At 30.6% G+C, this 24,828-nt stretch overlaps 1 protein-coding gene and 1 long non-coding RNA gene across 3 annotated transcripts in view; one reads left to right on the top strand and one right to left on the bottom strand.

The window, feature by feature from the left end:
* LOC114329315 (heparan sulfate 2-O-sulfotransferase pipe) overlaps nt 1-24,828 on the top strand; it is a 264,681-nt gene that overhangs the window by 189,520 nt on the left and 50,333 nt on the right. The window lies entirely within an intron of this gene.
* LOC126888477 (uncharacterized) lies at nt 4,158-15,091 on the bottom strand. Its single transcript, XR_007699575.1, has 2 exons — nt 15,061-15,091; nt 4,158-4,218 (listed from the first exon to the last, which is right to left on the bottom strand). It is a non-coding gene; the product is annotated as an uncharacterized LOC126888477 (long non-coding RNA).

Below are 24,828 nucleotides of genomic sequence, written 5' to 3'. Positions count from 1 at the left end.
CAAATACGACAAAGAAAATATTACAATATGGAAGACGAAAAAAAAGAAGGCTCAGAATGAGATGGTTGGATGACATCGAAGACATCCGAAAAACTATGAATGTAACACAATGGAGGAGAAGGGTACAAGAGAGGTATTTACGGAAGGACATAGCCAGGCAGACAAAGACCCATCCAGGGTTATGACACCAAAAGAAGAAGAAGAAAAACATTAATTGTGTAGGTACCTATAAAAAGCTAAGAAAGAACAGATTTATAAAAGGTAACTTGTGAGAGCGTTATTGTCATTTATCTGTACATTATGTTTTTAATATGCGTATTTTTATATTAACAAGTTTGCTTCTTTTTGTCACATCAAAATTATCTGACGTTATAGTCTAAGAGCTAGTGAACCCTCCGACTAACAGTCTTTCTGTAAGGCTAGAAATTTGTATAGTGATAATTCATAGCACACCAAGGCTAAAAACCATAACCAGGCAAGCATAAGCCCTGCACGTGTATCTACCAGGTGAATCGAAAAGTGCATAGTTTAGGGGAAAAATAAACTTTCTCCTGTAAGGTTTAAATTTAAGTATGTGTTTGAGTAAGTCATTTAGAAGAAATGTGTACAATGCCAGGCGATTCTCAACAGCATAAGACCTTGCCAAGCGAACGGAAAGATTAGGGGTTTTTCCTAAAATTATTTTTTTTGCATCGAACAAAATTTTTTAGGTTTTTTGAATCATTCCAAACAGAAAAGGTCTTTAGTGATTTTTCTCTTAGGTTAATAGTTTTTGTTATGTAAGCGATAAAATTTAGAAAATTGCGAAATCGGCCATTTTTAACCCTAAATCGGACATTTATCTAAAAATTTGTTTTTCTAAAATTTCTAAAAAGTTGTCAAGGTAGGCAGATATTCTTTAAACATTGATTGATGAAATCCCAAAGAGTTTTTTGCAATATGATATCGAAAAGCTCTTTGTTTTTTAATTGCTAATCAAGCAGGCGCGACACTGTAGTATAAGTGAGGACGTTTAAGTTGGCATAAATTCATTATCTCGAGAATGGACAAATTTGAAGAGAAATCCGCAGATAGGTCGATTTTTATTCTTAAATTAGGACTTTTTGGCATATATATAATACTAGTGACGTCATCCATCTGGGCGAGATGACGTAATCGATGATTTTTTTTAAATGAGAGTAGGGGTTGTGTGATAGTTCATTTGAAAGGCTATTTAATTCTCTATTCAGTAATATAAACATTAATAAAATTATTTATACAGGGTGTACAAAAAATTGTTTTTATTAAATTAATTTAGACAAAAAGAAGAAAAATTTTTTTGTACACCCTGTATAAATAATTATGTTCATGTTTATATTACTGAATATAGAATTAAATAGCCTTTCAAATAAGCTATCACACGATCCCTACTCTCATTTAAAAAAATCATCGATTACGTCATCACGCCCAGATGGATAACGTCACTAGTATTATATATATATATATATATATATATATATATATATATATATATATATATATATATATATATATATATATGACAAAAAGTCCTAATTTAAGAATTAAAGTCGATCTGTCTGAGGATTTCTCTTCAAATTTGCCGATTCTTGAGATAATGAATTTATGAAAACTCAAACGTCCTTACTTATACTACAGTGTCGCGCCCGCTTGATTAGCAATTAAAAAACAAAGGGGTTTTCGATATTGTATTGCAAAAAACTCTTCGGAATTTCATTAATCAATATTTAAGGAATATCTACCTACCTTGGCAACATTGCAATTTTTTGTTAAATGTCCGATTTAGGGTTAAAATGGCCGATTTCGCAGTTTTCAAAATTTTTAATCGCTTATATAACAAAAACTATTAACCTAAGAGAAAAATCACTAAAGATCTTTTCTGTTTGGAATGATTCAAAAAACCTAAAAAAACTTTGTTCGGTGCAAAAATAATAATTTTAGGAAAAACCCCTAAACTTTCCCTTCGCCTGGCAGTCTTATGCTGTTCAGAATCGCCTGGCATTGTGCACATTTCTTCTAAATGACTTACTCAAACACATACTTAAATTTAAACCTTACAGGAAAAAGTTTATTTTTCCCTAAACTATGCACTTTCGATTCACCTGGTAGATACACGTGCATGGCTGATGCCTGCCAGGTCATGGTTTTTAGCCTTGGTGTGCTATGAATTATCACTATACAAATTTCTAGCCCCACAGGAAGACCGTTAGTCGGAGGGTTCACTAGCTCTTAGACTATTAGCGATCAACATTGCAAATACTTCACGGTATTGTGTTGAATGAAAAAGATATGTTGCTTTTCATATTTAGGTCGAATTTTTCTCAGCCAAGAAGCTTGCTTTCTTTCTACACCCCAGTTGCAGTGTTTCATATTTATCAATATATGCCTCAATTAGGATAATGTTTACATGTAACATGCTTTAGTAACTCTCTATTCCTGTTGTCTCTTTGTAACACTTCCATGTTAATAGTTATGTGTACTGTCGGAGGAAGCTTGCAAATTATGCAAATATTTCTAAAACTCGAAATTAGTTTATGCAAGATTTTCTTCTAGTCCAGGGCGCATCTGTTTTGAGATTGACGTTGAGAGGTGACTCAAATTTTTTTGCAGAAATTGCTTGATCATAAATCAAATAATAATATTTGAGTTATCCTCCCTCTCAAAAAGGTCCGGAACATTGTTTAAATAATCAAAATGTCACAAAATTAAGGAAAAATTCGATTTTTTTCTTGGTTTTTTTATTATAACTTTAAAAGTATTCATTTTCGAGAAAAGTTGTACTGACATAAAAGTATCACAATTAAATTTCCTACAATATAGAATTGGTTAAAAATTTAAAAAATAGTCACCCTAGTTGCAAAATAGCAATAATTGCGAAAAAACCATACAAAAACAAGAATTTGCATTTTACGTTTTTCAATCATTTATGCTACACTTAGGACCTTCAAATTTTACACAGAAAAACTTTATGATACAGTAAAACAATACTGTAAATTTAATTAAGATTTTTAAAATGTTACAGGACTGAAAATAAAGCAGGTAGCAGGTTGAAATTTTGTTTGCTTATAGAAGTGTACTGTACCTTTCATTTGCAATTTGAATAATTAAAATCAATTAATTACCACGGCGTCAGGAAATTTTTTAAATAAACAATAATTTTTGGTCCTACGCGCAGGACAGCGGTGTTCGATTCACACAAGTTGATTTCCACCAAAATTTCTTCCATTCTTTATCTAATATATTATTTTCTTACTCTATATTTTGTTGTATTTTAATATTTTAATTCCACAAAAATCAAACTAATTTTATTATTGTTTGTGAAATATTGTTTAGACAATTGCATATGTTTAAAAATAATAAACTTTTATTCTCTAAGTTAAAATATATGAACAAAGAAAGTTTTTGCTGATAAAAGTGTTATTTCAAAGTATGTGTTTTTATTTTGCAATAAACAAATTTATTTATTTATATCGAAATGTAATAAAAATTAAAATGTATCAATCATTATCAAAGGCCATTGTAATGCCCAATCCGAGCAAACTATCCGCTGTCCGGCGCGTAGCACCAACAATTAATGTTTATTTAAAAAAAATCCTGACGCCGTGGTGTTAATCGATTTTAATTTTGCCAAATTGCAAGTGAAAGGTACAGTACACTTATATATGCAAAAAAAATTTCAACTTGCTATCTGCTTTATTTTCAGTCCTGTAACATTTTGAAAAAAATGAATTTTTTTTGCGAAAGCTGGATTTCAAAATTTATTTTGCAAAATCTATTAAACCGATCTTAATGAAATTTACAGTGTTGTTCTACTGTATCATATAGTTTTTCTGGGTGAAATATGAAGGTCCTAAGTGTAGGATGAATGGTTGAAAAACGTAAAATGCGAATACTTGTTTTTGTATGGTTTTTTCGCAATTATTGCTATTTTGCAACAAGGGTGACTATTTTTTAAATTTTTAGCCAATTCTATATTATAGGAAATTTAATTACGCAACTTTTATGTTAGTACAACTTTTTTCGGAAATAAATACTTTTAAAGTTATAATCAAAAAACGAAGAAAAAAATCGAATTTTTCCTTAATTTTTTGACATTTTGATTATTTAAACAATGTTCCGGACCTTTTTGAGAGGGAGGATAACTCAAATATTATTATTTGATTTGTTTTCAAGCAATTTCTGCAAAAAAATTTGAGTCACCTCTCAACGTCCAAATGTACTAATATTTTTACAGATGCGCCCTGGTCTATTCGTATTTGTGTATGATTTAAGTAGCTCAAAAATTACTTGCAGTAAGTCAACCGAAAGATGAACCTTTTACAAACAAACAAAGTAATTTCACCACCGGAAATTAATCTTTCAGTATTTCAATCTTGTTATGTAAACAAACTAATTTAACCACTCTGTTTCCATTTTAATATTCAAAAATCATCAGCCGTATTATCAGTACGTGTTCGCTATGTACTACATGTTCGTTTTATGACTACAAAATTCAATTACACAATAAAAACAAAACACAACACTTACAAGTATAAATTAAAACTCAAATTACTAAAACAGATTCACTAGGTGAAAGTCATAATGCAATACGAAAAATTGGGACTATCAGAGGCAAGTCATTTGTAGTTAAGATTCCATCACGCATATCAAACTACTGATGTTATTGTTTTTTTATTGCCGGACATGGATACTACAATAAAATAGTCCTGTTAGAATCAAACAGCATTACGGTGTTCGTTCTTTTTTATATGAGACGTTCTTTGTCTTACAACTAATACATGTCTATTTTTAATTGACTTTGTCTTTGTTTTTAGTGTCAACCATTAACCATAATATACAAACAAATATCACGTACAAAAATAAACCAAGTCATTTTCAAATGGACTTCATCGTGATAAGAAAATAATATACAGGGTGTTTGGTAAAGAATGGGCCATAGCTTAACCTTAGGTTCCTGAGGTTAAAATAGGTCGATTTAAGCTAACTTACCTTAGTACAAAATTTGATAATAACCGAAATACAGGGTGTCAAAGTTAACCTTTTATTTTATTTATTCTTGAATGCTCTCTAACACGCATGGGATAATGCCTTTCAGGGCTCATTAAATGTGTTCAACTTTTTTTATTACCGACTCTACATACTTTTTGAATTAAAAGTTTTATTCTGTTAATATTTTTACTTAAAAAAGGTATACTACATTCATCTCGTTAAACTCAACCGTTTTCGAGATAAACGCATTTTAAATCTTCGAGGAAACATAATTTTTTACATAATATCATTGTAGTTACACCTGAAAAATAACTTAAAACCGTAAAAATTTACAAAACTGTATCGCAAATTTCTTCAAATGGAATTTGCGATGCAATTACATAAATATGAGAACTGGCACAATTATTATGGTTTCAAGTTTATTTTTCGGGTATAACTCCAATGATATTATGCAAAAAATTATGTTGTATCGCAGATTTAAAATGCGTTTATCTCGAAAGCCGTTGAGTTTAGCGAGATGAATTTAGTATACCTTTTTTATGTAGAAGTATTAAGAGAATAAAAATTTTGATTCAAAAAGTATGTAGAGTGGGGCATAAAAAAACTAAACGTATTAAATAATACATACTTCTGGGTAATACATCATTTTTGGTGGCGCATTTAGATTTCCCATATCAAAAAACCCTCGCATACCAAATTTTGTGTTGTTATCCTATGCCGATCAGGAAATAAATATACAAGAATAAATAAAATAAAAGTTTAACTTTGACACCCTGTATTTCGGTTATGATCAACTTTTGTACTGAGGTAAGTTAGTTTAAATCTACCTATTTTAACTTCAGGAATCTAAGGTTAAGCTATATCCCATTCTTTACCAAACACCCTGTAAATGTAAGTGAAAGGACAATAAGGTACTGTCAGTTATACCCTAAACCAAAAACATAAAATATTTGTGCTGGACATTCAACAGCGAAATGAAACTGAACGAACCACAAAAATTAACCGGTACATGAGAAAGAAGGTTTTATCCAGGGCAAAAATAGAAAAAATTAGAAGTGATATGCAAAGGAGTGCTAAAAAAATTGGAAAGGTATGGCTAGTCTTATTAAATATACTGCAAATGAAATTCCTGAAACACATTAGATAACAGACCGTCGCATTGCAGTAGAAGTTCATCCAGGATTATATTTCCCCTATTACTTTAAGTTAAGAGTATTAAATGATGAAATCAATGAGAGTAAAATATGTGAAAACTGTGGAGTTTCCTTGTTCCTGGGGTCACAAGCAAACTCCAAGAAGCTCCCCTACTGAATTCACGCCCACTGAGAAGAAAATTCTGAGAGAAGATGAAGAATTTGTCGACTTTCGTTGATGCAAACTTTTGCCAAAAGTATTCAGTCCTCCAGGCGCCAAAGTGGCCAAAGCGTTCAGTCATCCAACTATCCAACCGACGCGCGACGAAGCGTTCAGTTAGGGATGGGAAAAACCTGCCGGTTTAAACCTAAAACCGGTTTTTTTACTTCGCAATAACCGGTTTTACCGGTTGTTTTTTGTCCCGGTTATAAACGGTTTTTTCTTTTTAAACTAAAAACCGGTTATTAGGTTTTTACGGTGATTAGGATTAGGTTAGGTATTATTTCGGATCCCAATCATAATTATTATTCTCAAGTAATTATTCCAAACAAAACCATAATTCAAATTTTATTTTATTTAATAAAATACAGAAGCAAACTGAAAGTGCAATTTCACATCAGCCAGAAACAATTATTAAGTTTTATTATACTATTTCCTTGAAAAGGTACCTATTTATAATCATAATATTAGAATTCGACGCAAACATCATCTACTTTTCATACTTAACTCTTGACATTGAAAGTGGGTGAATAACTTTTTTTGGTTACCAAAAATAATGCTCTGACTGTGAATATCGAATTACTGATTACGAATACGAATCTCCAAGAATTTCGCTACGTTTTCAAAACGATACACTCATACAGGAAGTAATAAATGAGTTAAAATGTACCTATTCTACAAATATACAAACGTGTTAAAAGTAATACATGTTCTTTCGATAGTACTAATTTTGATCATATTGATATCGAGTCGAATGGAGTATCGCAAACTAAAGTGTATTGTAAATGTAACTTTGTAACCTATCGGATTAAAAAAACCGAAAACCGGTTTTTCCAAAAACCGTTTTTTTTTGGCCGGTTATAACCGCCAGGTTCAACCGCAAGCAAAAAAACCAATATAACCGAAAACCGGTGTTTTGTCAAAAACCGCCATCCCTAGCGTTCAGTCTGCCAACCGCTGCCGACTGGATTCTAAATAAAAAAAGAACAATTTGAAGGGCTCGTTCTGTTTGATTTTTGATCCAAAATTTAATACTACTATTCTCCTATATAGTGCCACGTTTTTTGTCGTCTTCTTCAAGATACAAACTTACATTGTACTTAAAGTTTTTGTTTATATGGGGTATATGTTTAAAATCAGACTTTTCTAGGGTTATTTCGAATACCTCGTATTTGTTTTCAAAACAAAAAATCACGATTTCTTTGAGGACTAGGCTCTAATAATGGAAATTCCATATCTAGCAGTCCATAAGGATAGTGATAAATGGCAAAAATGAAAAATTGTATACGAAAGAAAGCTACATTCTCCACTTTTAAAACGAATTTGATTTTTATAGATAGGACACTCAGATCAAAAGATATCGAATTATTACCGTCGAGTTCATACAAATTTTATTTCAAAAAATGATTTCCCGCTTCCCGCGCGTAACTGACATTCACAATCGCCGGTGCGACACAAAAGTTGTAATAAACATTTCTTTTTGTTCTAAATTACCTATCTCAGATAATTCGGCAAGCTTTAAAAGCTTAATTAAGAGAGAGCGTTAGAAAAAGAAATAAAACATGTCAAATTAAAACGATTTCATAAGGTATATCTGAAATTATATCGCATCGTATCGATATACTATCGATCTAGAATCGAGATAGCCCGCACAACATTTTTAAAAATGAGGTCATTCTTTTGTAATGACAACTTGCAACTTCAACTTTGAAAGCGTATGATTAAATGTTACATTTGGTCAGTCTTCTTATACGGTGTCGAAGCATGGAGATTAAAAATATCAAGCATTAATCGTTTGGAGGCCTTTGAAATGTGGCTGCACAGACGTACACTAAAAATACTATGGACGGCTATGTTGACAAATGTGCAGTCATTAAGATAGCAAATGCTACTCGCGAGCTGCTTGATAGTATCAAATGTAGAAAGATGGTCTATTTTGGACACGTAGTAAAGGGAGATCGATATAATATTCTTCAACTTATTATGATGGGTAAAATCGAAGGACGCAGAGGAATTGGTAGAAAACAGGCCTCTTGGTTGAATATCAGGGAGTGGGTAGGCATAAAGAAAACAGAGCAAATATTTAGAATAGCTCGAGACAGAGACAGTTTCGCCATGTTAATCGCCAACGTCAAGGGACTTAGGGCACGTTACGAATAAAAAGAAGAATATCTGACATTGTGCTGAATTTTACATCATCATCAATGGCGTTACAATTCTTCGTGGGTATTTGCCGCGTTGACTATTGCCTTCCATGTTTGTCGGTCCTGTGCCACTATTTCCTATTGTATCATTCATTAGCATTAGTTCATGTATCTACTTACATTGGACCAACGATACTGATCTTTGGACGAAAATTAATGCTTAGTAAACGAACTAATTTTTTAAAGCCGGACCTGATTTTTTTCTAGTTTGAATAAATCAGTTGATTAGGTGGTAATAGTGTAACGATTGACCAAAATAAGAGACACATCGATCTGACCGTTCAAAAATTATGACGAATATAATTTTCTGTCAAAATGCGAAACTCGCCCTGTATATTATTAAACAAGGGGAGCAGACACTTTTTAATGATCATTTGTTACTCCCCATAGGAGCCTCTATACGAGGTAGGAGTATGTACAGTTCCTCATGACTCACCCTGTATACTACCGACTGCAAGAGTTATAATATTTTTAAATAATGATTTACGGTTTAATCACCTAAAGATTTAATTTACTAATTTTTTATAAGATTATATCATGTAGAAATATTTTCAAATGGTTCCTATTTTCTTTTACCTATGTGTCAAATTAGCTTTTGAAAAAATTTACAGAGAACAAAAATTAATTAAATACTAGATATGCACGATTGAATAACGAAATAGGTACTTACATTCCGTAATGTCTTCATGGGTAATCTTTTCAAATAAAAATTTATTTGTTTTATCCTTGATGTGACTTTCACACCGAAGAAAGGAGATAATTCTTTCGAAATTGCTGTTCCATCCATCAATAAGTCCATTTCCATTTCCAAATGCCACTCCAAAGTCCATATCAATGTGCAAAAGTGGAAATATAAGTACAACTTTTTTTATAGAAATCCAACAAAATAATTTATAAATAATTAAAAATATATGTAAATACATACCTTAGAAAAATCAACCAAATCACTAGTGCCAAACACTGCTCCTCAGAGTCTGCAGGGTGACTGTCTGCTAGGAGGCTGCAACTGTTGTCACGTGATTTTTTTACACCAATAAAAACACTTATAGTATTTTAAGAAATATATCGGTTTATGTACAAGATTATTGCTACAATGTATTGATCACTGATTCAGGTATATTACATTAATACAATGATTGCGTTACATCAAAACAATGTATCGAGTTATTAATCAAAGTCGAAAACATTGATTTAATGTTACGAAAACATTGATTTAATGTTACGAAAACATTGATTCAATAAACGAGTTCGTAATTTAAAGAACACTGTACATTAGTGCAACGTTTTATATTCATTAATTTAACCATATAATCCTGATGTATAGTTTCATATATACAATGAACAAATTATTAGTATTATGAAAAAAGTCATTGGATAGATAAAACGATTCATTGGATTAATGATTTTATTTATTATTTTTTAATGAATAGAATTACATTGTAATAATAAATATGGTCATTACTTAATGACTACGTGTTTATAGTATTAACGAAATTTTCATTGAATCAATGTAAAAAAAGTCAATGATTGGCGTTCATTGGTACTATGTACAAAATTTTTTTCAGTGTATGTGACTGAATCTTTCCAAGTTTTTTTAGGTCGTCCTACAGACCTTCTTCCATCTGCTCTTTCCCAAAACACTGTTTATAAGGCGATTGGCGTTACTGAGTATCACATGCCCTCTCCATCTTTGTCTACTGGCCTTTATATTGGACTGGATTTTCCTTTCCGAAGATAGACTCTAACTTGTTATTGTCTCTGCGCCTTCATTAGTTTGTGACGCTGTCTCTGCAAGGGCCATATTATGTATTACTCGAATGATTTTACGTTCCCACACCAGCAATTTATTTACTTCTCCTTTTGTTAGCGTCCATGTTTTACCTACTTCCATACGCGACTGCTAGTCATATTACTTTGTATAAGTATTTAGATTTTTGCACCTTGAGAGAGTTTTGATATCATCAGATGTTGCATTGCAACGAAAAATCTGTTTCACGCCATTAATCGCGTTTCAACTTCTCATTCTATTTTGTTGTCATTGGTGATTTATGCTCCTAGATATTTATAGTAATACGACAGTTCCTTATTCGCCATCGTTCTTATTTTTAAATGACCATTTATGTATTTTGAGTTGTCTTCATTTATTTTTAGACTGATATTTAGTGCAGCTTCTTTAAAGCTCGGGAAAATATCCTTTCTAACTTTCTATATCCTTTTTTAATATCCTTTCTAGCTATTCTGAACTAACTTCTTCTTCTTCTTCTAACTTCTAAATATTACACCTAAATAATAAAAAACACTCTAAAAGCCAAACTTTGTGTAAATTAGTTATACAGAGTGGGCCAAAGAAATGAGTGCACCTCGATATTTGTCAGTAGTTATGAGATTTTAAGAAAATGCCGAGACCGGTCGATTTTTATTTTTAAATTACAATTTTTTGATATATCTATATTTCATACTAATGACGTCATCCAGCTGGGCGTGATGACGTAATCGATGTTTTTTTAATGGGAATAGGGGCGTGTGCTAGCTCATTTGAGAGGGTGTTCAATTCTCTATTCAGTAATATAAACATTAATATCAATATTTAATACAGGGTGGCCAAAAAAATAAGTTTGGAATTAAATTAAGTTACGCAAAAAGAAGAATGTATGTTATTTATTTAACTCATTCCCATTACAAAAAAGAATGTGTGTGTACTTTGTACGCACGTAAGAAGTTATACTTTTATTATATGATTTCTTAAAATAAATATACTTTAAACAGTTTGTTTTATTTTTTTTTAACACCAAACTAATTTTGTGCTTGCTTACCGGTTTCAAAAAAATAAAAAAAACTTTAGGCTTGCTCAGGATTCGAACTCAAGACTTCTCGATCTCTGGCCGAATGCTATACCAAATACTCTACGAGGACTGTGTCTGTATCGGTTCGGACGTACCTAATGACAATTCACGTTAACAAACAGGCAAGGTGAAGTATAATAAATATACAATAAAATGTTTTAATAATACTCATCTTACTCCTGAGGAAGAGAAATCCAAAGACACAAAAATTATAATAAATATATTTTCTAAAAACACTCATGTATTCTTTTCACACCTTTTCTTGCACTGATATATTTATACATAAGTAGAAAGATTTAGCAACTAAACGCCATACTGTCTGTGTGCGCATGCGCGCAGTATTATGAAATTTTACTCTCAATCGCGCCTACAAGAATTATAACTTCAAAAAATTATTGATTACGTCATCACGCCCAGATGGATGACGTCACTAGTATAAAATATATATATCAAAAAATTTTAATTTAAAAATAAAAATCGACCTGTCTCGGTATTTCCTTAAAATCTAATAACTGCTGCCAAATATCGAGGTGGACTGTTTTATTTGGCCCACCTTGTATAAAAATTCGTTTCGATTTCCCAATGCACGTGCATCTGTTTTTAATTAAAAATAATTACAGGAACTATCTTAAGCGTTCATAATATTTTTTAAAAACTACTCACGCATAATGTTTTATTGTCTGTTTTGCTGTAATAGGAGAAAAGCTAATTACATATCAAGAATTCTCTTAAACACGTAACCCAATCTAAGCTAAACCCCACCTAAGCCGCTATAATTATTTCTTAGTTACCGGAAAATTCTACTTGACAATGCTGCTCACTTCAGTAATTTTTATTGCGCCTCAAATACAAATGAATATTTAAATGAAAATGCTAAATGATAGACGAATTCATGATAAGTACATGTATCATTGCACGAAACTACAACTAAGAAACTTCAAACTTTTGAAACAAATCTTTAATAAAAATCCTAAAAATATACTGGCCCCAAAGAATAACTAATACAAATAATCAGGTAAAAAATAATCATAGGCAAGCAAGTCATCGAAAGAATAAACCAAGCTAACATATCTACTACTGCTCTCAAGGAAAAAACGGAAATAGATTTAGCACACTTTGAGGAAGAATCAAATTAACATTGTAAGACAAGCACTTGAATACCAACCAGAGGCCAGAAAAAAGAGAAAGAGGGGAAAAGAAAGAGAGTAACACCAGACTAATTTGGAAAGGAACGAGGGAAAACAAAAAATTTGGACTAAGATTGGGTGAAGTCAAAAACAGACCAAAAAATAAAAGGGAATGGAAGGAACTAGTACACAGTTTATTCAGAGAATAAACACAAAAGGATGATCCGGTCAGCCAGCAATCTTACATTTTTAGCCAAGAAACGCATAAGCGGTTATGTGACCCAATTTATGTCAAATAAAAAAAATATCTAATACTAGATAGCAGTCAAAAAAAGAACAAATTTCTTTATCAAAATTTCAAAGAAAACTTTAACAAACTGTTTAAAATGACATTAAAAAGATAGCACAAAAGTCACATTAAAAGGTTTAGATATGGTACGGGTACAAGTACCCATCCATCTTAGCAGTGTTAAGGTGACACTAAACTAATTAGAACTAAATTCTATGATGGGTGTTAACCTTTCAGTCATGTTGGGTACAATTATATCCATTAATTTGAATGCATATAATATAATTCTACAGGAATCTGTAACTAAAACCAGTTTAAAAAAAAGTATATTCTATAAATACTACTAGCGCATGGATCGTTTTATTCTAAAAGAAAATAAATGTTCAAAAGCAATACGGCGGCAATTGTATTGTTGGTAAGAGATAAGTGTACTAGTGTACTTATGTCTTCAAATATCAGTGTAAATAAAAGTCAATCGCGGTTTATACAGTGGCGAATCCAGACACTTTTGGGATTACTTTTCTCTGATAGACCAGGGCGCATCGGTAAAAATATTAGTACATTTGGACGTTGAGAGGTGACTCAAATTTTTTTGCAGAAATTGTTTGAAAATAAATCAGACAATAATATTTGAGTTATCCTCCCTCTCAAAAAGGTCCGGAACATTGTTTAAATAATCAAAATGTCAAAAAATTAAGGAAAAATTCGATTTTTCTCTTGGTTTTTTGATTTTAACTTTAAAAGTATTTATTTCCGAGAAAAGTTGTACAAACATAAAAGTTGCGTAATTAAATTTCCTACAATATAGAATTGGTTAAAGATTTAAAAAATAGTCACTTTTGTTGCAAAATAGCCATAATTGTGAAAAAAACATACAAAAACAAGTATTCGCATTTTATGTTTTTCAACCATTTATGCTACACTTAGGACCTTCATATTTCACCCTGAAAAACTTTATGATACAGTAAAACAATACTGTAAATTTCATTAAGATCGGTTCAATAAATTTTGCAATCCAGCTTTCGTAAAAAAAATTCATTTTTTCAAAATGTTACAGGACTGAAAATAAAGCACATAGCAAGTTGAAATTTTTTTTACGGATAGAAGTGTTACTGTACCTTTTATATGCAATTTTGCCAAATTAAAATCGATTAACACCACGGCGTCAGGAATTTTTTTAAATAAACATTAATTATTGGTGCTACGCGCAGGACAGCGGGTAGTTTGCTCTGATTGGACATTCCAATGACTTTTGATAATGATTGATACATTTTAATTTTTATTACATTCCGATATAAATAAATAAATTTGTTTATTGCAAAATAAAAACACATACTCTATCCTTTGAAATAACACTTTTACAAGCAAAAACTTTGTTTGTTCATATATTTTAACTTTAATAATAAAAGTTTATTATTTTTAAACATATGCAATTGTTTAAACAATATTTCACAAACAATAATAAAATTAGTTTGATTTTTGTGCAATTAAAATATTAAAATACAACAAAATATAGAGTAAGATAATAATATATTAGATAAAGATTGGAAGAAATTTTGGTGGAAATCAAGTGAATCGAACACCGCTGTCCTGCGCGTAGCACCAAAAATTATTGTTTATTTCAAAAATTTTCTGACGCGGTGGTAATTAATCGATTTTAATTTTGAAAATTGTAAATGAAAGGTACAATACACTTCTATAAGCAAAAAAAAATTCAACTTGGTATCTGCTTTATTTTCAGTCCTGTAACATTTTGAAAAAATGAATTATTTTTGCGAAAGCTGGATTGCAAAGTTTATTTTGCAAAATCTATTCAACCGATCCTAATGAAATTTACAGTATTGTTTTAATGTATCATAAAGTTTTTCTAGATGAAATATGAAGGTCCTAAGTGTAGCATAAATGGTTGAAAAACGTAAAATGTGAATACTTGTTTTTGTATGTTTTTTTCGCAATTATTGCTATTTTGCAACTAGGGTGACTATTTTTTAAATTTTTAACCAATTCTATATTATAGAAAATTTAAGTACACAACTTTTATGTCCATACAACTTTTCTCGGAAATGAATACTTTTAAAGTTATAATCAAAAAACGAAGAAAAAAATCAAATTTTTCCTTAAATTTTTGACATCTTGATTATTTAAACAATGTTCCGGACATTTTTGAGAGGGAGGATAACTCAAATATTATTATTTGATTTATTTTCAAGCAATTTCTGCAAAAAAATTTGAGTCACCTCTCAACGTCCATCTCAAAACAGATGCGCCTGGACTATGATGCAAGAGGTCACTATTAGTCTTACCACCCTAGGATAAATGGGTTTTCAATTATTTTTTGGATGGGCCTAAAATTTCTTTTTGTTTGACGGGTCTCGGTTTTTCTTTTTTTAGGATTATTGAATTGATATTTATATTTATTTTCGTCTGTCTGTCGGGACCACCGTGACACCCCCCTTGGATCCACTGGGGGGTTTATATTTCAGTGCAATATTGAAAGTAATATTACTTTTACTAATTGTGAATGTATTATTTTACTATTATAAAAGTGTTATGTTTATTTTCAGAGTAAAATACCTCCAAAAAACGGAGGAAGAAATTTTTTAAATTTTATTTACGGAGAAAGAAATGCTAGAAGAGCTAGAAAAACTGTCCGACATACAAGAATGTGTTAGAGATGACATTGACTGCGAAGAAGAAATACAAGTAAGACTGAGAATTGGACATATGACAGATTATGTCTCAGAAAATCAAACCGAAGGGGATTATGAGGAATAGGATGATGAGGAAGAAAAGGAGGATACCGATAAACAGGGCGAAAACGATGATAACTATGGTAACTTCATTACACTGAAGCACTGATTTTCCAGAGCACCCACAGCTACCTTTACCTTTAAGTGCAAGAACTCTGGTTGTACAAGACAATCAAGATGGACGTGCCAGATGTGCAAATAGTACTTTTGGGTACAAATGAACCCACATAATAATAAATTTTTAAAAAAGTTAAAAACTTTTTTAATTACATTTTAGGCAAAATATATTTTTTCGTTTGTCGAAAAAAAAATGGTAATGAAACGGTTAAATTATTTTTATCAGTAGTTCCAGTTCGACATTAACTATAATATTTTTTACAGTAAAATTATGAATTAAATTTATATTGATTATTTCAAGTCGGGTTTCGGTTTATTTCACTGTCAAATCCAACAGGTTGTTTAAATACCTACATCTTAAACACGAAAAAAATGTCAATATGTTTATAAAGGTAAATAAAGTACTCTAAAAAGGATGTGGCACTTGACCCACTTATGGACACTTATCTGCAAAAATTCAGGGTGTTCAAACCCATGGAAGAAATTGTTTGTCGATGCACTTAACCACTGACGGACTTTCTTCCGGTTTCTTAAGAAATTACAATCTTCATTTACCAACCTTGTTGCAGTTCACAATCCATCAGTGGCATCAGCCATTGTGATCCATTATCAACTGTATGGATAACCATCAAATATTAGATTAGGGAATTCACTGGATAGCTTTATAATGTTTATTTTGTGTGAAGGTTGTATAAGTCATCTTTTTAGAAATATACGATTTGTTCAAATACGCGACTTTTATTAATATTGGTACATTGAAATGATCTCACAGATTTAGATAAAGAGCCTGAGATTTATTCTTACTGATTTTAAGTTAGATAGGCGAAATAAATAAAAATTCAAGTTACATAAACATATTTGTATTTATTATAAATCAACAATATTTCAAAACATTCTTAAAATAAACAATATTCTATTAAGAGGATCGGTACGTATTTTCGGTTGCAATGCTATTCAAATGGGGATTCATTTTTTTCGAATCCTGAGAAAACTAATAAGTATTTTTGAAAAATTTAAACGCAGAATGAAAGATCAACCCTTGTTGAGCTGGCCCCCCCACTTGCAAAAATCAAAAAACAAATAGCCCTGATTTATGAGCTATTTATGAGCTCTCATATTCCGCAAACTAAAAATTTTGAGTTCGTTCCACTGAGCAGGAATTTGATACTTTAGTGGGGGGGGCTGAGTCAGCCCCCCTCACTACTTAAAAATAGGAATATTGAATCGGTTTTTGCGGCAGAATTACGAGCTATTTATGAGCTCTTGAAATTATATAGTTTCGATTTTTGAGCTCATCCCCTTCACCCCAAACAACCCTTTAATTGATTTAACATAAGAGAAAAATGCTGAGAAAACTTAAAATATATCGTATTGCGGATATAATTCCTATAACTTATATACTCTAAGAATAAACTATTAAATCACGTGCATTTCGATTATTGAGCTACAACCCCTTCGCAAGAAAACCACCCTATTTTCCCGGCTTAAGAGAAAGTTGTACTTAAAATGCATTAAACTAATTATTTGGCGACGACATATCATTGAATAATTTATAAGCTTCCAAATTACGCGAATTTAAATCAGTAAATTACAATTTATTTTGTATAGTGCAGTCACTGAAGGTAAAAATCAACGATTACCTTCAATTTCGGTGAACCTTCATCGATTTTCACGAAAATTGGTCAGTGGTTAGAGGATACGTCAAGAAACAAAGGTGACATGGTACCATCTTGTGCCTTTACTCTGAGGGTGGATACCGCCCCTTCTCGGGGGGTGAAAATTATTTTATTAAAAATAACTGCACAAATCAATAAAAGAACAAATTAAAAGCAAAATTTATTATATAAAGTTAATAAAATAAGTCAATACTTTTAAATCACTATTAAAGATCAAAGATTTTAATTATTCGTGAAAAAAATGCTTGTTATGAAGCGGTTTTTCGTAAATCACTGAAAAACTGTAAGTTTTTACAAAAAAGTTAATAGTAGTTTAATTCGTAAAGCTTATATTCTAAGAATAAACTCTTAAATCACGCGCGAAGGGGTTGTATCTCAATAATCGAAAGGCGCGTGATTTAAGAGTTTATTCTTAGAATATAAGCTATACGAATAAAACTACTATTAACTTTTTTGTAAAAACTTACAGTTTTTCAGTGATTTACAAAAAACCGCTTCAAAACATGCATTCTTTTCACGAATAATTAAAATTTTTGATCTTTAATAACTTAAAAAGTATTGACTTATTTTAATAACTTTATATAATACATTTTGCTTATAATTTGTTCTTTTATAGATTTGTGCAGTTATTTTTTATAAAATAATTTTTCACCCCCGAGAAGGGGCGGTATCCACCCTCAGGGTAAAGGCGCAAGGTGGTATCATGTCACCTTTGTTTCTTGAGGTATCCTCTAACCACTGACTAATTTTCGTGAAAATCGATGAGGGTTCACCGAAATTGAAGGTAATCGTTGATTTTTACTTTCAGTGACTGCACTATATAAAATAAATTGCAATTTACTGATTTAAATGCGCGTAATTTGAAAGCTTATAAATTATTAAATGATATGTAGTCGCCAAATAATTAATTTAATGCATTTCAAGTACAACTTTCTCTTAAGCCAGGAAGGTTTTCTTGCGAAGGGGTTGTAGCTCAATAATCGAAATGCACGTGATTTAATAGTTTATTCTTAGAGTATATACGCTATAGGAATTATATCCTCAATACGATATATTTTAAGTTTTCTCAGCATTTTTCTCTTAAGTTAAATCAATTAAAGGGTTGTTTGGGGGTGAAGGGGATGAGCTCAAAAATCGAAACTATATAATTTCAAGAGCTCATAAATAGCTCGTAATTCTGCCGCAAACACCGATTCAATATTCCTATTTTTAAGTAGTGGGGGGGGGCTGACTCAGCCCCCCCACTAAAGTGTTAAATTCCTGCTCAGTGGAACGAGCTCAAAATTTTTAGTTTGCGGAATATGAGAGCTCATAAATCAGGGCTATTCGTTTTTTAATTTTTGCAAGTGGGGGGGGGGGGGCAGCTCAACACGGGTGAAAGATCACGTTATTAGCGAGGGCCGAAAGTCCCTGAGAACTTCTATAATGTTTATTTTAATAAGTTACAGGGGTGAAAAACTAAGAGAAAATTTAGTGTGATTTTTAATTTCAAATATATTATTCAAAATAAACTTTTTATTTATTCTAAGGGACTTTCGGCCCTCGGTAATAATTTAGTCTTTCATTCTGCGTTTAAATTTTTCAAAAATATTTATTGGTTTTTTCAGGATTCGAAAAAAATAAACACAATGCCGTGGTAATATTTTACAAATCTATCTTTGTCTTACAACGCACTCAGCCGAATATAATATTGTCAGCATATATTGTCAGTCAGACACTGACAATCAGTGACAATTTTAAATATTTGACATTGCATCGGGAATATGTTGAGTTATTGATTAAATATTATTGAAATATAGTGTATTTGATAAATAATTGATTTAAGACGTGAACTTAATAAAAAGTTATTTATTGTGTATTATTTGTGGAAGATCCAAGCAGAGAATACATCAGGATAATATATTCTGTGATCCAAGTATTTTGTTGTTAAAGATGTTCAAAATTGTAAGCGTTCCATAATAATATATTATTAAAAAATCACTTTAACACTTTTCTTCTTTTCTCGATTGAGTATTAGTCTTTGTTGTACAAATAAATTATTACAATCACTGAATACATAGTTAGTGAAAAAATTATCACATTTATTAACTGAATTAATAATTTCCAATTATAAAAATAACAGTTATCCAAGAACATTCAAAACCCATCTCTTTAAATTAATGATGACATTTTCAAGTAGAATGACATTCTAGTAATGTTTACATATCAATACCAGTGTGAATTTTACTATACGTAATTTGCCGTGTAAAGACAGAAAAAGTAGGGATACACGTAAAATATTTGCGAATTATGTACCCATAGCCTTAAAGAAGTCAATATTTTTTTGCTTTAAATAAATTTAATTATTGTTTGTGTGTTCTATAAAATTCCGTAAAATATTAAATGCTGTTCTTGCCTCTTAGGCCTAGATCCCGCGTACCAAAAAAAGTTGATTAATAGCAAGCTGAAAATTTGTTAATAGCTTTACGGTGTCTAGTCGGACAAACCTTGATATATGGGAACAATGGAACAGGGGAAGTTTTAACTGTTGAACGTGTCATCCTGACAAGTTTATGATTGTGAAAAGTAGCAGGTTGTTTTTAAGTTTATTCAATAGCAAACTTTATATAATATATGAAAAAATCTTTGTCCGACAAATATGTTGGGTATTTTAATAAGTCCGACACGTATAACATGTAAAAGGTCAGGAATTATGACAGGTAAATAGCTGTCTGATTTTTGCATGAGACTTTAATAAAAGGGTAACAAATAAATTGGAAGTTCTGTCTGACAAAATACATGGGACGTTTTCGTAGTCTGACGTTCAAAATTTTTAACCTGTTCCACAATTAAAACTTCCCCTGTTCCAAGGTTCCCGTACATCAAAATTTGTCCGACTAGACATCGTTAAGCTATTAGTCCAGGGCGGATCTGTTTTGAGATGGACGTTGAGAGGTGACTCTAATTTTTGTGCAGAAATTGCTTGGAATTAACCCATATAATAATAATTGAGTTATCCTCCCACTCAAACAGGTCCGGAACATTGTTTATTAAATAATCAAATTGTCAAAAAATGAAGGAAAAATTCGATTTTTTTCTTCGTTTTTTGATTATAACTTTAAAAGTATTCACTTCCGAGAAAAGTTGCACTAAAATAAAAGTTTCGTAATTAAATTTCCTACAATATAAGATTGGTTAACAATTTTTAAAATTGTTACCCTTGTTGAAAAACAGCAATAATTGCGAAAAAAAACATAAAAAACAAGTATTTGCATTATACATTTTTCAACCATTTCTGCTACACTTAGGACCTTCATGTTTCACCCAGAAAAACTTTATGATGTGACAAAATACTGTAAATTTAGTTGAGATAGGTTTAATAGATTTTGCAAAATAAATTTTGCAATCCAGCTTTCGCAAAAAAAATTCATTTTTTCAAAATGTTATACACTGGCGGGCAAAAAATTTAGGTCACTAGGGGAATTATACAGGTTTGATGCCTTGAATTTCCTAAACCTGTTGTCCGATTTGAGTAATTTTTTTATCTTATAGCTTTATTATTTAAGAATCTCAATGTATTATTATTGTTGCTAGACAGGTAAATGTCATTTTATACCGAGTGTAACAATCATACTGTGTTTTTTCCTTAAAGTTCGGAACACTCTGTGGAATATTATAGCAAAGATAAAATATTTAAATTAAAACCCAATTGTAGCCTTAGGCTTTCTTAACATTTTTTTCTTTGATCCATTTGCTTATGTTGGATAATAAAAAAGTTAGGTACTTTAACAACTAGCCACGTTCTTCATCAGTACAGGGTGTTTCTAAATATGTGCGACAAACTTAAAGGGGTAATTCTGCATGAAAAAATAATGACCGTTTGCTTTATAAACATATGTCCACAAATGCTTCATTTCCGAGATATGGGATGTTGAATTTTTTTTTACAAACTCACGGTTTACTTGTTGCTCTAAAACCGGTTGAGATATGCAACTGAAATTTGGTGGGTTTTAAGAGGTAGTTATTGAACATTCTTTAACATACAACTAAGAATTTTATATTCACCATTGGCGTGCATACGGGATGTATCTAAAATATTTATACCCGTATGCACGCCAATGGTGAATATAAAATTCTTTTTTGTATGTCAAAAAATGCGCAATAACCACCTCTTAAAACCTACCAAATTTCATTTGCATATCTCAACCGCATTTAGAGCAGCAAATAAACTGTCAGTTTGTAAGAAAAAATTCAACATCCTGTATCTCGGAAACGAAGCATTTGTGGGCATATCTGTATAAAACAAACAGTCATTATTTTTTCAGGCAGAATTACCCCATAAAGTTTGTCGCACTTATTTAGAAACACCCTGTATTGATGAAGAACATGGCTAGTTGTAAAAGTACCTAACTTTTTTATTATCCAACGTAAGCAAATTGATCAAAGAAGAAAATATTAAGAAAGCCTGAGGCTACAATTGGGTTCTAATTTCAATATTTTATCTACGCTATAATATTCTACAAAGTGTTCCGAACTTTAAGGAAAAAACACAGTATAATTGTTACACCCTGTATAAAATGACATTTACCTGTCTAGCAAAAATATTAATACATTGAGATTATTAAATAATAATGGTATAAGATACTAAAAAAATCATTCAAATCGGACAACAGGTTTAGGAAATTCAATGCATCAAACGTGTATAATTCCCCTAGTGACCTAAATTTTTTGCCCGCCAGTGTATAATATATTAATTTCTAACTCTATATTTTGTTATATTTTAATATCTTATTTCCACAAAAATCAAACTAATTTGACTATTGTTTGTGAAAAATTGTTTAAACAATAATTGCATATGTTTAAAAATAATACACTTTTATTTTCTAAATTAAAATATATGAACAAAGAAAGTTTTTGCTAAAAAAAGTGTTATTTCAAAGGACAGAGTATTTGTTTTTATTTTGCAATAAACAAATTTATTTATTTATTTCGAAATGTACTAAAAATTAAAATTTATCAATCATTATCAAAGGTCATTGGAATGCCCAATCAGAGCGAACGTATCCGTTGTCCTGCGCGTAGCCCCAAAAACTAATGTTTATTTTAAAAATTCCTGACGCCGCGCCGTGGTAGTTAACCGATTTTAATTTTGCAAATTGCAAATGGAATGTACAGTATTCTTTTATATGTAAAAAAAATCAACTTGCTGTCAACTTTATTTCTGTGCTGCAGCATTTTGAAAAAATGAATTTTTTTGCGAAACTAGATTGCAAAATCTATTAAACCGATCTTAATGAAATTTACAGTATTGTTTTATCACATCATTAAGTTTTTCTGATTGAAATATGAAGGTCCTCAGCGTAGCATAAATTGTTGAAAAACGTAAAATGCGAATACTTGTGTTTTATGGTTTTTTTTTTTCGAAATTATTGCTATTTTGCAACAAGGGTGACAATTTTTAAAATTTGTAACTAATTCTATATTGTAGGAAATTTAATTACGCAATTTTTGTGTCAGTACAACTTTTCTCGGAAATGAATACTTTTAAAGTTATAATATAATAAAAAAAAACCAAGAAAAAAATCAAATTTTTCCTCCATTTTTGACATTTTGATTATTTAAATAACGTTCCAGACCTTTTTGAGGGGTGGATAACTAAAATATTATTATATGAGTTATTTTCAAGCAATTTCTGCAAAAAAATATGAGTCACCTCTCAACATCCAAATGTACTAATATTTTTACAGATGAGCCCTGGTCTATATTAACAAATTTTCAGCTTGCTTAATAAACTTTTTTTTAGTACGCGGGATCCATGCCAGTAGTTTAGGTTTTCTGAGCTACTGAATCGATAATTTTATCATCCGATGACATCCCAGCAGTAAAATTATGAAGATGTGATGTCTTTATGTATGTGTGATGTCTTTTAATCGCACGTAAAAAAAGTCCTCAACGGATATTTCTGATGCAAATAAATACCGTTGTATTCCATTCTATAGGAAGTGAAATAGAAATATTTTTGATTTTAGCTCCTATTGACGACAATGTAAAACTACAGTACATACACATATAATACCAGTTTTTTAGTAGGCGTTGTTACATTTCGCCAAAGTTTACATTTCTTGTAATACATGTATAGTAGAATTCTTTTTTCTTTCCTATTATCCAACATGATACAATAACAGAAGATATGACATGGAGCAAATAGGCGGGGCCAACGTAGCTACGTCACTCTGTGAGTAGATCAGCATTATATTCAGTGTTGTCGTATAGTAAACACTGTTTATTTTTGTATTTAAGGTGAATTTTACTTATAATTTGTTACACTTTTATCAAAAATATTATATTCATAGTTAGATTTGAATAGTCCTTAGGAGGTGTGGTGTGATCATAAATATAATTAATGAATAAGAGAACTTAAGTAATAAAAAAATATAACTGATGTGCTTCATGACTATCGCAGCTTTAACTTTTTTTATCATTTAACACATTACAATTTTATTGTTACCTTTATTTCATCGTCAGTACATGTATTATACAGGGTGTATAATACATGTATTATATATAGGGTGGAAGGCACTTATGGAATAAAATTATTTCTGTCCTTGTTTTAAAAAATTTTAAAAAACGCTGAAACCCGTTCATTTTTATATATAGGCTTTTTAAACCTAAATTTAAATTTAAACAGCGTGATTCACGCAAGCCTGGTATATTTCATAAGCTTTATTTTTAATGGAACACCCTATATATTTTTATATTATTAAAAGCTACTTAACGGCCTGATTTCAACGACCCATATCATGTATAATGTATTATGAATAATACAGGGTGAAATTTTGAAATTACAATGTATGGAAACCACTTATGGAATAAAATTGTTTGTGTCCTTATTTTAGAAAATTATAAAAAACGCTAGGATACGTCAACTTTTAAATTTAGATATGCTCTCTTTAAACATTAATTAAAATATACGGGGTGATCCACACAAGTCTATCATAGTCCATGATCTTTAATTGTAATGAAATACCCTGTATATTTTTATGTTTTTCGAATTTGCTAAATAACTTCATCACAAAAAAGTGTATTGTATAGGGCCTATTATGAATAATACAAGATGAAATTTTAAAATTATATAGGTTAAATTTTCGTCAAGATATTAAATAGGTACCTACATAAAATTTTGAAATTATCTAATAATTTATCTTACTTTAAATAATAGTAAAGTATGTATATGATAATGGTATTTTAGCTAAATAAAGACATATATTTTCTAAACTAAGTATAAATAATATTTATTTTTTTTGGTTTTGTATCTTTAATGTCTTGACGAAATTTATGAATAATTTAAAAATTTCACCTTTTCAAAATTTCACCTTGTATTATTCATAATGAACCCGAATAATACATTTTTTTTGAGATGAAGTTATAAAGTAGCTTCTAAGCACATAAAAATATACAGGGTGATCCATTAAAACTAAAAATC

Source organism: Diabrotica virgifera, chromosome 7 (genome assembly GCF_917563875.1).
Source record: "Diabrotica virgifera virgifera chromosome 7, PGI_DIABVI_V3a".
In the NCBI taxonomy this organism is placed as follows: domain Eukaryota; kingdom Metazoa; phylum Arthropoda; class Insecta; order Coleoptera; family Chrysomelidae; genus Diabrotica; species Diabrotica virgifera.
Note: the sequence above shows the minus strand (reverse complement) of the source record. Positions and strands in the feature narration are given on the sequence as shown.